The sequence below is a fragment of the Cibotium barometz genome, chromosome 20 (assembly GCF_041138505.1).
Source record: "Cibotium barometz isolate CiBa-2024 chromosome 20, ASM4113850v1, whole genome shotgun sequence".
Taxonomy (NCBI): domain Eukaryota; kingdom Viridiplantae; phylum Streptophyta; class Polypodiopsida; order Cyatheales; family Cibotiaceae; genus Cibotium; species Cibotium barometz.
Window position 1 is genome coordinate 10,133,988 of NC_141065.1, and position 17,284 is coordinate 10,151,271.

Consider the following 17,284-nt stretch of genomic DNA (forward strand, 5'->3'; position numbering starts at 1 on the left):
CGAAAAAGCAACTTCAAGGTAGAGTTTTCAACATCTGCTGTTTGAGCTTTCAACACCTGGTGGATAAAACTCGCGGTTGAAGGTCTTGAGAAAACTCGAGGAGGTTGAGTTTTCAACACCGAGGTTGAAGCTCTTGCGTTTGAAGCTTCAGCAGGTTCAGTTTTCAACCTCTTTGAAGGAGACCTAACAAGCTTTGTCCACACAGTCTCTCCCAGGAAGGGGCATCATGCAAATCAGATATTCGCTGACCATTCGGCAATTTGGGGTAACATCTTAGCTTATGCTCTGCACAAACATGTTTATTCAACCTTTCTACTATCGGAAAGGCCTTGGTGCAGAGGTTGCGAGGATGAAAGTGTTTGGCATCGCACATGTCTATGTGCAAGATGGATATGAGAGAGAGAGGGAGAGGGAGAGGGAGAGAGGGAGAACTTGCTTTGGTAGAGCTTTATAGAGACTAAATTCTCTCTATTTTTTATTCTTCTTATCTACTCAAGAATAAGCCATGCACATATAAAGTGTTAGTGATAGTAGTGGCCGACTTAAAAGTACTTTTTAGCTTAAAGTGCTCATTACCTTGAATAATCCCACTAAATGAAAAGTACAAAAAGTCACCACAAACAGTCACCAAAAAAACTTCACCCACCCTACTAATACTTTTTCGATCTAGTACGACTTTTTAAAATGTTTTGAGGATCCAAACTTAATTTGGCCTTTGATCCTCGAGGTCTCCCTTGCCTATGACCTACATCAAATAAGTAAAAAGTTAATTCCTCTCTCTCTCTCTCTCTCTCTCTCTCTCACACACACACACACACACACACACTCACAATGAGAACATTTCGAGGATCCAAGCTAAGCTTTGCCTTTGATCCTCGAGGTCTCACTCACCTATGATCTACATCAAACAAGTATATACTTAATTCTTTTCTCTCTCTCTCTCTCTCTCTCTCTCTCTCTCTCGTGCGCGCACACACGCATGGTCAATGACTCAAAGCGAAATATTATTCTTGAGAACAATTGTTTCTACCTCAAGGGTATAGTAGTTTATGTCCACAGTAGTGTCCACAATAGTGTCCACAGTACTTTATGTCCACAGTAGTGTCCACAGTAGTTTATACAATTCTGTTAAATCTACCGGCTTGAAAGAACAATTAACTTGGGGTCCCAATGACCGGATTACGCCGTCGTTAGATTTTACATACTTTCAGAAACTAAACTACTTATAGCTTCATGAGATCTTAACGAAGAATAAGGGGGAGTGTAAAATGAGAGCATAGGAGGATTTTTGAAAATCTAACACGTACGGAGAAAAGGGAAGTTAACACTAGTAGAAACAATAATCCAAAGGCTTTACAAGTAGTAGAAAGCTTTTCATATTGTGCTCTTTACTAAGAATCTCTTATCTTCGTAGCTCTTTTAATCTATAAAGGAAAGAGCCCCATGATGTTTGTCTTGGCCACGAAGTGGCCCGAAAAAAGTGGAGCAGACCGGCCTACCCGGTAGGCCGGTCTGTAACACTAGTATAGATAATGGACCCATTTATATAGATAATGGCCCAGATATAGCTAGCGGACGTTTTAATATAGTTAGTAGACCTATATGTATAGGTAGTGGACCCATTTGTGTAGATAGCGGACCTATTCATATAGGGGGTGGACCAGGTAGTTGAGCCATGTATATAGGTGAAGGACCCATAATAAAACCCCTGCTTCGTGGATCACCTACACCTATCCCAGCACACATCGTCTACCTTATGCACTCTCGAGTCTCGAATTAGCTTCCTCATCACACACGATCTACCCTTTGCGCTCATCACTCTCCTCTCGAATGAGCACCCTTAATCACACATTCGACAATCAGATTTGCTGACAACACAACCTGCGATTACACTCCTCACACGCTGGCCACCCGAAGCTTCTCTTTTGGTGCGTGAACCTCTTCTCGGCCTCAACATATAGCACACAATACCTTCGAATACCTGCATTCGGCAGTCATAAGGTGGTAAGCCTCTCCACGTACATCCCTAACGTGCTGTCAAGTAAACTGTTCCATTTTTTATTTTTCTCATTGTTGTTACTAAACACTAATACAATAGGACTACACACACATACACACACACACGCACACACAAACACATATACTAACATGCTTACTTGTGCAACAACATAGGTTGCTGATTTGATGAACATTAACACAATAGGATTACATACATACACACACACATATAATAACAGCACTCTTGTTCATTAACGTCAGACTACATACACTTAAGAATAGGAATAAACTCAGAGATTGCAGGACAACCTCCTTCACACCTTGACCACACTCTCACCTCACCGTACACACATCTAACTCTTTTACGCAGTTGCACTTGTTTTCGGTTAAGACCCTAGGTATGGAGCCACTTATGTAGCCTAAATGGAGTAGGTGGAAAAATGCACCTCCTTTATTTAATATCTTTCTTAATGGAAAGCCACACATTCTCTATTGTTTCTCCCTTGGTGCTAGCTTGGGTTTTGCAAGTTGCATGGAGCATTACTTGGAAATACAGATCTTTGGCTCTACACCCGATTCCCAAGAATAGTTTGGCTAAGGACAGTTGGCAAGTTTATATGATATGTTGTCCCCTAGAACCTGTAGCTCCCGGAGGTGACCACTGCATCCTTCATTAGCAACAGGCTTGAGCTTAACTCTTCCAGCAGGCAAATGTAGCGTACCTTTTGAGGCGTGATCTTTCATACTCGAGCGCCTGCATAAAACCTGTGAACTCTGAAGAGAAAGGTAGAGGAGGCAAAAAGAGGGCACGTACTCCCCTAGATCCTCGCCGCCGCCACCCGCCACCGGGGCAAAGAAGCTACTCAGGCCCCCTTCATCCCGCGCCCTAGCTCCTCGCCACCCCTCATCCCACTACCTACCTTCTCACACCACTTGCCTCCTTGCCAAGGAAAGCTTCGGCAATCTCATTCATCTTGGTGAGTACCATTGATGAAATCTCCTCTGCTGCAAATTCCTTGGACTCACCATTGTGCAGCATGATAATCATAGGCCGTTTTCACTACCTGTTTAGAGAGGGTTTCGGACCACTTTCTAGAGTCATGAGATACCAGGATCAGAGATGCCTCGGATTATACTTGCTGGAGCTTCGTAGACATAGAGAGGGTCTCTTGAGAGGGAGGGGATCAGAGAGGGAGAGACACCTACAGAGGCAGATTACAAACTTCTTTCGACCAGAGATTGAGCAGTCAGGCCAGCAGGCATTGCAGCTAGCCCCAGAGTATAGAGCACTAGAGATACACTGATTGATCGGGCTATAGAGCTGGGGCGGTCCAGGCGCCCCAAGATGAGAGGCCCATCTCGACACCGGCGGAGACTACAATAGAGGATCAGGACCATACTAGCACGGCATGGGAGACGTCCAGTCAGAGTACTCACCATGGAGGACATTGAGGATATCCGCCATCGACCGATGAGAGACATCTTTGGATAGTGATGTGTATGATGCTTACCTTTGTTGCTGGAGTTTTCTTCCCAGATGTTATCCATTAGGAGCTCCTAGTCCCGTACTTTTCCTCATAGTTGTTTCAGTTTCAATTAGTTGTTTAGTTGTTTTTAGTTTTTCTTACACAGACATTGTATCAGATCCACCAATTGTTGTAACCTTTTTGGTCTCATAGGTCATTTTGGCCTTCTGAAGACGTTAATATATCATTTCATTTCTCTCTCTCTCGATGCCTGTCCACGCCCGAGATTGACGGGCGGAACCTATGTACCAAGCTGGGACTAAAGGAGGATGAGCCGCTCCCATTCACTAGAGTATGGAGGACAACCCCAAAGGACTCCACCAAAGGCAAGGCCTTAGTGCTACAGTTCTCGGACGAGGAGAGTAGGATGAGCTTTATGAGAAGACGGGCTATTTTGAGGAGCTTGCCAGGGGACCCCATCTACTTCGATGATGACCTCACATGGATGCAGCTGGAGCACAGAAGATTATGCATATGCCGAAGATCAAGGCGGCACGCAAAGAAGGGAAGAAGGCACATTATAGGGATGGTCACATCTACATTGATGGGAAGAGGGTCGAATAGCGCCATCTGGCCTATGAGACACGGAGGAAACAACATGAAGACAAAGAGATACACATAGCAGTCTGGAACTGTAATGGAGTCCTATGGACACATCCAGGGAGACTTCAGGAGGTGATGGAGGGCCGAGATATCATCTTGATGACCGAGACACATGAGAGCCCGGAGAGGGGCATACCACGGGTTGAGGGTTATCAGTGGGAGTCAGCTCACTGACAGGGGATGAGACAGGCCACCTCCCGAGGTTCAAGAGGTATTGCAGTGCTTTTCAGACATGGGTTACATGAGCATGTTCGAGTCGTAGCACGAGACTTGGAGGCGAGATACATGTGGATTAGCTTACGCCTCTCGGAGACCAGATGGATTTATATCGCCCTTTGCTACTTTCCTCCGAAGGGGTCGCGGTTTGCCACCACCGAGGAGCCGGGTGGAGGAGAGGCTAGTGAGTCTCCATACTCTGTCTTATCTGAGGAGATCTCACACTATTCGACACTGGGAGAAGTCTTCTTGATGGGGGACTTCTATGCACGGACTCAGAGCAGACAGTGCGAGATCTATGACTTTGAGGATCCCTTGAGACTAGAGCCGCTAGCTACAAAGGATACAGGGACCACTCGGATCTCCGCTGACGAAGGAGCTGACAGCACTGGATATGGGCAACATTTGCTGGAGCTTGGGGCCCAACACCATCTCGTTATTTATAACGGGATGACTCAGTGGCCAGATTCAGGTGGGTTGACTTGCTTTCCAGTGGGAGGCGGCAGTAGTACAGTGGACTATGTGATGGGATCCCGGGAGGCAGCAGATATGGTGTCTCACTTCACCGTACCACCATGCCCCATTGGGGCGGATCATACATACCTATCCCTCACTTTCGGTGGAGACCCACCCACCCATCATACAGCCACCACGCACTATTTTCCACTTCACTCAAGACATAGCCGATGTGTACGACTATCATGTTCATGATCAGCTATTTGCCTTAGATCCATCGGCACCCATGGCTATGCCCACCTCCCAGCTCTCACATGTACTGCACTCCGCAGCCGCGAGGAGTTTCCCATACCACATACAGACAGGACAGCCACCTACATCTGGGAGCATGCCCCAGAACCGATGGTATGATGATGAGTGCAGAAACCTTTACCGCAGTCTCCGAGTGCAGAGGGCTCGCGGGGAGATCACCTAGAGGCAGGCAGGCAGGAGGATGCATACTCTCACCCACCGTAAGCGGCGAGCTTATGAGGAGGCTCAATACTGGGACACACACAACATGCTCATGAGCAGAGATGCTGCTGCTGCTTGGAGGAGGCTCAGAGAGCCCCGTCCTTCCACACCTATTACCGATCCTTAGACCTGGCAGACATATGCAGAGAGACTTTAGGATGTGCCTGCACAGCCCCCTATACCACAGCCCACAGAGCCATGCTCCACAGTCTCCACCTTCTTCACCCCACCTATGGTTAGGAGGGCCATATGCCGACTCCAACATGGACGGGCGACAGATCATACAGGATTACAGGGAGAGCATCTCATCTATGCTATTGATACATTGGCACCATTTCTTGCTCATCTCTTCAACAGAGCTCTGTCAGAGGGGTTTCCGATGCACACTATTGTGCCGATCCATAAAGCGGGAGATGTACTAGACCCCGGGAACTACAGGACCATCATGATTGGCCATATATTGGCCAAACTATACGGGGCAGTTTTATGCAGATTGTGCCGTGAGTAGACTGAGGATCACTTTGTATGTAGATGTAGAGCCCACCAGGGGGTGAGAGATAGATATGCAGGATTGTTTGAGGAGCACTCTTCACTACATTAGTTGATGGAGGCCTCGGACTAGCGACAGATTTCTTCCAGAGAGACTCCTCCAGACACCCGCTCCCACTAGAGGTGGGAGACAGTCCCAGCTCACAGATTTCTTCCAGAGAGCTATGCCAGTGCCAACTGATGTACCACGTGGGGTGACCGCACAGAGAGCAAAGGAATTGAGAGCCAGGAGGAGACCTAGACAGACTCGACATAGAGCACCCCGACTCCGTCATCGAGAGATAGCAGCTATCCGAATGAGACACCAGATGGAGACACAAGAGAGGGTAGCTTGCTTTCATTCAGACTCAGGGTACATGTTCACGCCATTCACAGCCTCAGCATCGGCGATGTATGATATCTGATATCCCTCTTATGGCACTGGTGGATGGAGTTAGACATAGATCTGCATAGCATGCTTGTACTACCCCTTCAGCATATAGAGATGCATCTTGCCTTAGCACTCCATCCACATCCCCAACCCCCCTTATATTGTTTGTAAATGGGCTCCACCGATCCATGATGACTCATGGTTGTATCCAAACACATGCACACTTTTTCTTTTCTTTCTTTTCTTCCGATGACCGGAAGAATACAGTTGTATTATTTTTTGTCTCATAGGCCGACTTTAGCCTCTCGTAGTCATGGCCAAGACCGGGTTTAAAGAGGAGCTCGTGAAGGTGGAGGACAAGCTCGGCACAATTATCAAAGAAAACAAGAAGATGGTCGACTCTTCCGTCACCGCAATCATAAACCGCCTCTCCAAACTCGAGAAGGGATTTGACAAAATCCAAGAGCTCGAAGAGAGATCTTCCAAGCAAGAGGCTAAGATTTCAACTTTAAAGGAGGAACTAGTGGAGGCCAAACTGCATGCTAAGAGTCAAGTGGCTGAAATCTCAGCCCTCAAAAAGGAGTTGGAAGCCACTTCAAAAAGCAATCTTGAGGATGGAAAATTTCAGCCCTCCTTTATTGAAGAGCTGAATACCATCAAGGAACAAATGAGGATCATTCGAGAGGAGGAGGAGCAACATAAAGAGAAGACATCTTCATGGGTGGAGGTGATCACAAAGACACAAAAGAAGATGGACGAGGCGGAGAAATGGATCGAGGTCACCAAGAAAGGGAAAGGTAAAGAATCGCCACCCATCCCCACTCCCACCATCATCAACATGACCCTAGAAGAGGAGCAAAGGAGGAAGACCCGGGCCTTACATGTACGAGTGTCCGGTCTAAAAGACCGTGATGATGCGGAAGGGGAAACCAAGGAGCTCTTCTCTATGATGGGCATTGAAGCCACGCACACAAAGGCATGGAGAGTGGGAAAGAAGAGAGAAGGTAGTGGTGGCGAATCTTCTAAGGAGAGAGCACTTATCATTCGTTTCCCCTCCATGGAAGCGAAGAAGGACTTCTTGAAGAGACGTCCTACACTCAAGAAGACGGGAATATTTCTTGGAGATGACCTCACACTCTCACAACTTGCCCACATGAAAGAAGTTATGCCAGAGATAAGGGCAGCCTGAGAGAAAGGGAAAGTGGACTTCTATAGAGATGGTAGAGTGGTGATTATGGAGAGGCGCTCTTCATGACGGCGCGAGACCTATGGGACTACACTCAAAGTTGCTACTTGGAATTGTAATGGATCTCTACGTCTTGATGTAGGGGCTTTTGAGGATAGTTTCACTGGGAGGGACATCATCTTCTTCTGTGAGACGCATCAGGCTCCTGGACAGTCCATGCCACATGTTAGTGGATACCGATGGGAGACAGCTTGTAGACAGGAGACTCGTTCAAAGCATAGAGGACGGGGCTCAAGAGGAGTGGCAGTATTGTTTAGAGAGGAGCTACAGCCACTAATGCATATAGTCCGCAGAGATGAGCAGGCTAGGTACATGTGGGTTAGACTGAGGGCAGAGACGGGCAGATATCTCTACATTGCTATATGCTATTTTGCTCCTAGTACATCAGTGTATGCATCACCTAGCGGGCAGTCTCCCTTTTCTATTTTGGATCATGACATTTGGGAGTTCTCCACGGATGGTGACATCATTCTCCTGGGGGACTTCAATGCCAGGACCGCCCATAACCAGACAGTATTTTATGATACCTCAGAGGAGATGTTGAGGGAGCTTGATGTTAGGGATATGGGCCTATCTAGACTCTCACAGGATGAGGAACATACAGTGTATGGGCGGTTTTTGATAGACATGGGGACTGCACATGGATTGGCCATCCTGAATGGCCTACAGAGATTCCCGACATCGGGCGGTTTCACTTGCTTTCCACATCGGCATGGTGCTAGTACAGTGGATGTCACGACCCTGTGTTTTTCTCTGGACAAGATGCAGGTGTGCACGGGGACATGGTGGACAGTGTGAATGGCATCAGGTTGGAGTCAAAAAGGGAGCCCATATGTGGACAACCCCAAGTGTGAAGGGGGGGCAAAGAGATTTTAACTTAAAAGGTTTTAAAAACCTTTAAAATCATTTTTTAATGCCTTTTATGAAAAAAAACGTGGCCCATATGCTATTTTGGGGCCACGTGTGCTTTTTGGGAAAAAGAGGGGCTGGCAGGCAGAAAGGGGCGCCTATCTCTAGATGTGTGTGCTTTTTCGCTGAGGAGGGTTGTTCGGCAGTGTATACAGGAGAACACGTTGAGCTCTCTCTCTCTCCCAGGTGTCTGTGTAGGGCAGGGCAGGAGACAGAGGCATGCTGAACTGCAGGTACAAGTCGGCTGCGTGGAGGATGCACGTGGGCTGAACTGCAGGTACAAGTCGGCTGCGTGGAGGATGCACGTGGATGGACTGCAGAGTGTACATGCGCAGCTTAATACCTCCTTATGCATGCTTTTTTTGGAGAGTGAAGGCTGGCTGCTGTGCTGCGCTACAGGACAGAATACAGGCCTCTTTTCTCTCTCTCTCTCTTGGCAAACAGGTGGCTGGCAGCGCATGGTTTTCTCCTGTGCACAGAGACGGCTGCTGGATAGATGAGCACACGTGGGCTGGTTCTCTTTCTCAAGGACCGTAGGCTCTGCAGGCTCTTGATGGTTGCAGAAGGGAAAGTGTTAGGTGGCTGCTGGATTGGCTGCAGGTGGACTGAATAGCCACTGCAGGTATGGGTGTCAGCACGTCATGTTCTCTCTCTTTCCCTTGGCAAACGAGCAGATGCAGGCGGTGCGGGACAGACAGTGTGTGCTCTTCTCCTGAGTGGAAAGGGGCTGGCTTCTCTTGACATAAAGGTGGACAGGGGCTGGTTTTTCATGAACATAGACATCATGTCGATGGCGTTCAACTGATGGAACTTTCAGTTTCTCTTTGCTTTGGGTTCGGGACTGTTTTGAAACTGTTTATGGGCTGTTTTTGTTTGGCTGCAAATTCAGCTATGTGCTTGGGATTCTGGCTACAAGTACAGATCTTTTGGTTATGTTTCTTGGCATGGGAGAGATGCAAGCTCGCATGGCTGCATGCTCATGGAGCAGATTGTTTTCTTCCTGCTAGAAAGGAAGAGTGGGACCTACAGTTATGGGCATCTCTATGTTGCCAGATGTTTCATGAGGGAACAGGTAACTAGATGTATGGAAACAGGACAAAAGTTTCAAAGGGAAACAGGCCTAAGGGTTTCATGTGGAAACAGGTCGTAGGTTTTCTCAAGGAAACATGTTATTTGGGTTTCTCCAGGAGATAGGTCACATGCAGGCAGAAGGTACAGGAATGGACACATGTTTGGTACAGCCTTGCTACTGATTGGACAGGAGACAAGGCATCCATGACAGAGATGGATATACCCTTGGAAGGTAGAGAGGGTTTGTACAGATGTGTCGACTGTATGGTATGCTATGCTGTGATACTCTTTTGAGAGACAGTTTGGGAGTCTGTGTTGTGATGCAGGAGCACTGGATGTGTCAGGGTGTGATGTTGTTCATAGTGTGAGAGGCTATGGATGGTTGTGGCAGCCTTGATCATGGGAGAAAGCTTCTGTATGCAGACTCAATGTGAGAGAGTCTTTCGATGTGAACATTGGCTGGACTTGTTTGTGGATGCCGAGTGGACAAGAAGCCAGATGCAGGTTCTTTGCAGGCTTCAGGGGTTCTACTGTGACGGCTGAGTTCCCAGCCTTATATTGTAATCAAAGCTCTTATAATCAATTAAAGAAATACCGCAAGGGGCGCCACTGCGATTTGGGGCCAATCGGTGTCCGTGTACTGTTTGCAGGAGCACTCTAGCTCCCCCTGTTTGTTTTCTTTTTCTAGGTCCTCAATGGCGTTGAAGTGTTTTATGTGCGAGTGTTTGTTTCACCGCCCGTCAAGGCCAGTTTTCAGTGGACTATGTTATGGCTCAGCCCAGTCTCATTCCCTCTTTTCAGGATTTTATGGTAGGCACTAGGCCGGTTGGAATAGGAGTGGATCATGCTATTGTGTCCTTCACTCTCACATTTCAGTTCAGCACCGCTCCATTGGGACAAGTCTCCACACACACTCGTTATACCTTTACGAGGGAGACTGACACCGTGTACACGGATGAGATATCCAGACGCTTATGTGCCGAGGAGCCGGGACGGCCATTAGATGAGCTCACTCAGATATTGATAGATACGCTTCATGCTGCAGCATCAGAGGCATATCCCCATAGTCAGCCTACACGGAGACGATCTGGGAACATGCCCCAGAACAGTTGGTATGATGAGGAGTGCAGAGAGATGAGGATCAGATTACAGAGAGAGGTGCTCATGGGTGTTACCACTCACAGACAGTCACGGATTACCTTCCGGCACCTAGTGCGACGGAAGAAGAGGGCTTATCTTGCTCAGTTAGAGAGGGATTTGTATCAGTTATTTATGAGTCAGGACTCAGGCGAGGCATGGAGACTATTCCATGAGCATTCACCATCACCAGCCATTACCTCCACACAGATTTGGGGTGAGTATGCAGCATCCCTGTACACAGCACCAGGACAGCCGCCCCTGCCAGACCCATCGGAGCCATGCCCAGAGACATGTGCTTTCTTTACTGCTGAGATGGTAAGGAAAGCTATTGACAGGATGAGGACTGGGAGAGCATATGATCATGATGGTTTGGTAGCAGAGCACTTTATTCATGCCAGAGATATGCTTGCAGAGCTTATTGCTATGATGTTTAACCGAGCCGTGTGTGAGGGTTTTCCTGAGACTTGGAATATGTCCACGATTGTGCCTATCTTCAAGTCAGGGGATCCCATGCTTCCTGGGAATTATCGTACCATCATGATTGGTCACACATTGGCTAGATTATATGCATCTATTCTTGAGCAGGAGTTGAGTAGATGGGCAGAGAGAGAGGGCATACGTGCATCAGGGCAGGCAGGGTTCAGGAGAGGTTTCTCCACTCTTGACCATATCTTGACACTCAGAGCTATTATTGAGGAGGGCAGATTATATGGCAGGAGGATTTATTGTTGCTTTGTGGATTTCCGCAAAGCTTTTGACACAGTACCGAGAGCCAGACTGATGCGCAGACTACAGGAGATGGAAGTGCCCACAGAGCTGATTTGGGGAATCATGGCTTTATATAGGACAGTTGTGGGGCAGGTACGTACTACTCAGGGTATATCTGAGATGGTTCACTCCACTATTGGGGTGAAACAGGGCTGCCCCCTTTCTCCCACCTTATTTGGGATGTACGTGGATGAGGTTTGAGACTATGTAGAGCGGGAGGGTGACAGAGGAGAGATGATGGACACGGATGCTTCATCTTCTTCGAGCGAGGAGGCAGTTAGCTTCATCACAAAGGATACTCGGAAATGGATTTCGATAGTGGTGCTTCCAGGCACATGACTCCTTCCCGTGACTTCTTTTTGGATCTGAAACGGCAGTCAGGTCGCATTTTCATTGGCGACAATTCCACAATTCCGATACACAGTGAGGGCCGGATGGAGATCATTCCCGATGGCAGAGGGGGTAAGCATTCCTCTCATGTTGTTTAAGTCCCAGCACTTGGTTTTCATCTATTGTCAGTGCATGAGGTATGCAAGACTGGCTTCCGAGTGGAGTTTGAGGAGCATTCTGTTGCTCTACAGGACTACGAGACTGGCAAGGTTGTTTGGGAAGGTGGCGTGGAGAATGGTATATACAAACTCTCTGCACTCTCCTCTTCCTCTTTGACAGGTTCTCAGGTTGGTGACTTGTGGCACTTTTGGTTTGGCCACTTAAATGTGGATGCGTTGCGACGAGCTTTTCGAGACCAGATGGTGGTTGGCTTGCCAGATGTTGGCAGCAAGCAAGGATGTTGTAGTTCTTGCATACGTGGTAAGCAGCACAAGGAATCCTTTCCGAAGCAGGCTTCCATGCGGGCTTCGAAACCATTGGAGTTGGTACACACTGACTTGTGTGGACCTATGCAGATAGCATCCTTGGGAGGTTCTTTGTACTTTATGCTGCTTGTTGATGATTGTTCCAGATTCACATGGGTTTATTTCCTTTCTTAGAAGGACCAAGCTTTTGCTCGGTTCAAGGAGTGGCATGTGATGGTGGAGAAAGAGTCTGGATTGCAGGTGAAGACTCTCCGGGCTGACAAAGGGGGTGAATTTTCTTCTAATGCTTTCGTGAGATTTTGTGCTGAACGTGGCATCAAGAGGGAGCTAGTCAATACAAGTTCGTCGTCAGAGAATGGAGTAGTAGAAAGAAAGAATAGAACTGTGGTGGAGATGGTGAGGACGTTGCTGGAGCATCGTGATCTTCCTCGTCCACTTTGGAGAGAGGTTGTGGCTACGGCTGTCCATACCCTCAACCGGTCTAACTTCTTTATCGAACATGACTCCCTTTGAGGCATATTTTGGCAGGAAATGTGATGTCTCCCATTTTCGTGTGTTTGGTAAAGGCTGGAGTCTTTGCAGCTGAAGCTGAAGAATGAGCACTCTTCCCAGTCCGCTTGGGACACTTCCTCCAATAGTGGCCTTTCTCGCCACAGTCATTGCAGGTCCTCTCGGCCTTCAGTTTCTCTCGGTCTGAGTCAGGCTTCTTCTCATAAGACTTCTCCGATGAAGCCTTCCCTTTGCCCTTGTGGGCACAAGCTCATCCCATGTGATGGTACTGAGCCTACCACTGGTAATCAACGAAGAGTAAAAGGCTGAGTACTGAGAGGACAAATGTGATAGCAACGTTATGGCCATATCCTCCGATGATATCTCTTTCCCAGCCTGGAGAACTTCCTGCTAAAGAGCCTGCAGCTTGTTGATGTGCTCCCGCATCGTCGACGACTTTGCAAGATTCATCACCCGCATCTGAGCTTCCAAGGAGATCCTCTTCATGGGCGATACCCTGTTGTAGAGAGAAGCCAAATGCTGCCAAATACCTCTGGCCAGCATCATCTGCTTGATATGATTGATTACCTGTGGTGTGCGATTGAGAAAAATGAAAGAACGGACTCTGGCATTAACACAATCCCATAACTGTGCCTGTGCCTCACGTTCCTTCCGAATAGAGGGTAACTCCCCTTCCTCTAACTCCGGCCATGGAACCCCAACAACAATGAAATCAGCAAGGTCGTAAGACTCCAAAACAAATTCCATCATTACCTTCCATATGCCGTAGTTGTTCCCGTCCAACTAACGGTCCACTGGGAACGTGGGGAGTGTCAGGATCTTCACGTGCTTCTCAGCCATCTCAAGTAAATCTGCTATTGCGGGGGTGTAACTGAAAAGGGAGGGTGGGTGGAAAAAAATGAAGAACTAAACCTGTAAGTGGCTCTCCAGCAAATCAGCCCACCTTCCGCTTGCTTCTCCTCTTCCTGTACGGCCGAAAACAGTCCTCCAATCAGCAACACAAACAGCCCCCCTCTTGCTCACACAATTCCCAAGATCTTCCAAGAGCCTAGAGCTCTGATACCATGTCAAAATATGCAACGGAGATGAAGACAAGATCTAAAAACACTACAGCAAGTGCACAGCAGAAAAACGCAAAGAAGAGAGAGAGAGAGAGAGAGAGAGAAGCGTATAACTCTACTATATACACAAGAGAAAATCCCAGATACAGAATGAGAAGTGTGGGAGGGCAAGGGGCCATTTTATATGGCCCCCAGCAGCAACCAGTCGGCCTGCTGAAAAACAGCCGACAAGCAGCCAAAAAGCCACGACATGCTCCCTCCTCCAATCGGCCAACAACTCTCAGCCGGCCAGCAGCAGAGGAAAGTCGGGGGTAGCAGAATCAAGTCGGCCAACATCAGGAGCAGCCGACATGCATAGAACAGCCTCCCACACCAAGGAAAAATAGGAAAAAAATAGGGAAAAATATGGAGTGGGGAAAAATGAGAAAACACCTAATTCGGGCGGGCACACCCACAACAGAGGCCTTGGTGTAAATATACAGACAGGAGATGACCGCTAACAGGGACCTCTAGGGAGAGGTTCATGCGAAAACGCAACAATGCAAGGATTTTGGTTTGCTATGGTGATGTCAACAAACTCCTCTTGGCCGACTATTGAGTTGACTAGGGACCTCTAGGGAGACGTTCACAAGCGAAAACACAACAATGCAAGGATTTTGGTTAGCTAAACTCCTCCTGGCCTCGTGGCAAGAGTGGACCATTTGGCAAGGGAGGTTCACATGCATTGTTGGAGAGAGTGTGTTAGAATTGGGTTGCCACCAATGCATGTAGTGGAATGCGTGAGGAGCCAAGGAACTCATGGAGTAATCCGACATGCGAATCGGGGGGCTTGGATGGAGCTCTATACATAGCATAGTGGGCATGGCTCTTAGGTATGTTCCCCACCCAGGTTTTGTGTGGACGTGAGGGGGGCAACACGCGCAATTGGGATTGTTGCCTTCCCGTGATCGTTGTTGTTGTTTGGTGGTGACGCATGGGATTCGATCATTGACTGCTGCAGATCAGAACCAGCTCTCCTAGCTCCTGAGAAGCGTTCTGTTGCCGGGGTAATGACATCACGAATGCAGTCCCCAAACACAGTTTATAACAGGGGGCTGAGGGCAAGTCAATCTGTAGGTCTGGTGCCTAAGACTAGACTTTGCGCTGCTAACTAACTGGACAAGAGGCTGCTCAACTGGTCCAAGCTGCCTGGCTGCCATGTGGGCCACCCAATGTGTCTGTGCAGGGGGCCTGCTAAGCCTGCCCAGGATCTGTCTTGGTGGCATAATGGTGTGCCACACAGAGGGTTGGTTTAGAGTTATTCGACTTTTCTGTGTGTGTATCATTTCAGCAAATAAGTTAATCTCTAGCAGGGAACGGTGATGTTACACTAAGCCTTTGTCGCAAACAAAGACAACACCTTCGTCTCTAGAGCTTCTAGCTTGGGCCTCATGTTGTTTGTACTTCTTTGTAGGTACTCGGCAGGCTGCTAATTTTTCAACTCTTCAATAAATTGAAATGTAATTAGGTAGATCTAGGTGTGGAAAAAGTTTCAACTGCCCATTTATCACTATTTCACACCTTAATCTGAGTTTCAAGTAACAACATGTTTATCATCCACATTTCCTGTCAAAACCAATCTAAGCTAGGTGCCTTTGATGATGGGACATCAAATCTCTGCTTCCCTCTACATCAGTAAAGTACCATTAGGCTGTACACATTGCCCAACACTGTTTCTGATTCGCATCCCATCAACTTCCTTCATAGTTCTTGCTTTCTCATCTTCCTCTCCCCTTCGAGTTTCATGGTTCTTGTTTGGCTATCACATATATGTCCCTAAAGGGTGAAAAGGCATTCCCTGTAACAACCCCTCAAAAAATGCCATTTTTATTCCATTCCTTATTTGCCCTGGTTATCTCCTGTACTGTTGAAGTTTCTCAAGATCACAACTTTTTACCTGAATATCCGAAGCAGGAGCTGGGCAATGAGATTTGATCAAATCCTTAGAGATATACCCAACACCTCCATTCCAATTTTCTGGGGGCTGCAATAAAGCCAATCAATATGACTTTAGCTCCTCCAAATACAGATATTGACATGTTGATAACTTAAAATTTTGACATAATGAAAAGGTACAACATTTTTATTTTAAAAAACATATATAGCACCTTCTCCAATACATAAATAACTGAAAATTGACCAGGATAGTTTTTCTGGAAGCTGTCAAGTTGCTCCTACAGACACACAGGCCCAATGCAGACATAAGCATCAAAATACTACACAGTTTCCAGGAAAATATAACGCAAAAACACATGATGCGTGTTAGGACACAGAGCATCCAAAACCAGTCCATACCTTCAAAAGGATATCCTCATGGGCAACATTGGCATAAAGAAGAAAAATCTGAGTTTTATCTTTTGCATTCTCAAGTATAGCTCTGGTAACCTGAGACACATAGTATACTCAGATCTAAAAAACACCCTTTCACACAAAAGCCACCCATTCCTCAATATCTAAACCCACACAACATATACCTGGAACATGGGAGTGATGCCTGTCCCTCCAGCAAGCATCCCAAAAGCCCTCACCTGGCCTGGCGTATAATGGAAACGACCCTACAAATAGTAAAGTCCACAATTTCTACTGGCTGTTACTAGAACGATGCCTAGTCATGCAATACTAGGTTCTTACAGATAACTATATACACAAACCTTCAATCATTACTCTTTATTTGAAAACACTGCCTGCTGCTAGATGTAATGTTAGGATCTAAGAGATTCACAGGTCACACCTTCGGACCGCGTACAGAGAGAGAATCCCCGACTTGAAGCTTACTAAAGTGATGACATCCTACCTTCAGGGTAGATCTGTGAAAACAACACGACAATTTCAAAACTCTCCTTGAAGCATAAGATAGCAGAGGGACAAAGACATACAGGTTAAGAGGCCCGAAAACTACACTTACTTTGATGACCAACTCAAAGTAGCCAACATCTGAGTCCAATGTAGTAGGAGTGTAAGGTTTGATGACTTCTTCACAGTCTTTATCTTGGCCCCTACACAAAAAATTCCAGGTCGACACCCATCAACGGATTAGTGCTCTTACTTGCACATCTGACAATTACTGAAGCATAAGGAAGTAAAGAGTTCTGATGCTAAAGAGTGTTGATAACTGAGTTCTGTATCTTACAGACAGCTGACATGCTGACCAATCGGCAAGCCAAGCACCAAGGTTGGGGTGGGCAGTGCAAATCGGAACTTGACAACGTTGTGGCTAACCTTTGTGCGATTCACGACTCTAAAGCTTCGCCATGTCTCCGGGTCCAAGGAGCCTTCATTTCAACCACCACAAGACAAGTCTCTCAGAAGGCAGGAGCAAAGCATATCTTTCATGCCAAGAAGCAAACACCTGTATGTGCGCCAGTTTCTTGAAACCCTAGATAGGCCAAAAATAAACAAACAAAGAATACAACAATCATGTGCCTTGCATGACTTGGCGCGACTTTCAAAACCCTCGAGGAACAAAATGTGCATACCCTAGAAAAGTCATAGCA

General features: G+C 47.2%; 1 protein-coding gene and 1 pseudogene across 2 annotated transcripts in view; both read right to left on the reverse strand.

Moving 5' to 3' along the window:
* LOC147627534 (NADH--cytochrome b5 reductase 1-like) overlaps positions 1-17,284 on the reverse strand; it is a 140,929-nt gene that overhangs the window by 123,265 nt on the left and 380 nt on the right. The gene's annotated exons all lie outside the window — the stretch shown is intronic.
* Positions 1-17,284, reverse strand: part of LOC147627535 (NADH--cytochrome b5 reductase 1-like) — a 73,675-nt pseudogene that overhangs the window by 56,097 nt on the left and 294 nt on the right. The window contains exons 2-8 of the transcript XR_015268253.1: positions 16,921-17,062; positions 16,696-16,786; positions 16,522-16,597; positions 16,265-16,345; positions 16,086-16,175; positions 15,899-15,964; positions 15,688-15,774 (exon numbers count right to left, since the gene is read on the reverse strand). The product of XR_015268253.1 is annotated as an NADH--cytochrome b5 reductase 1-like (transcript). The remainder of the gene's footprint in view (positions 1-15,687; positions 15,775-15,898; positions 15,965-16,085; positions 16,176-16,264; positions 16,346-16,521; positions 16,598-16,695; positions 16,787-16,920; positions 17,063-17,284) is intronic.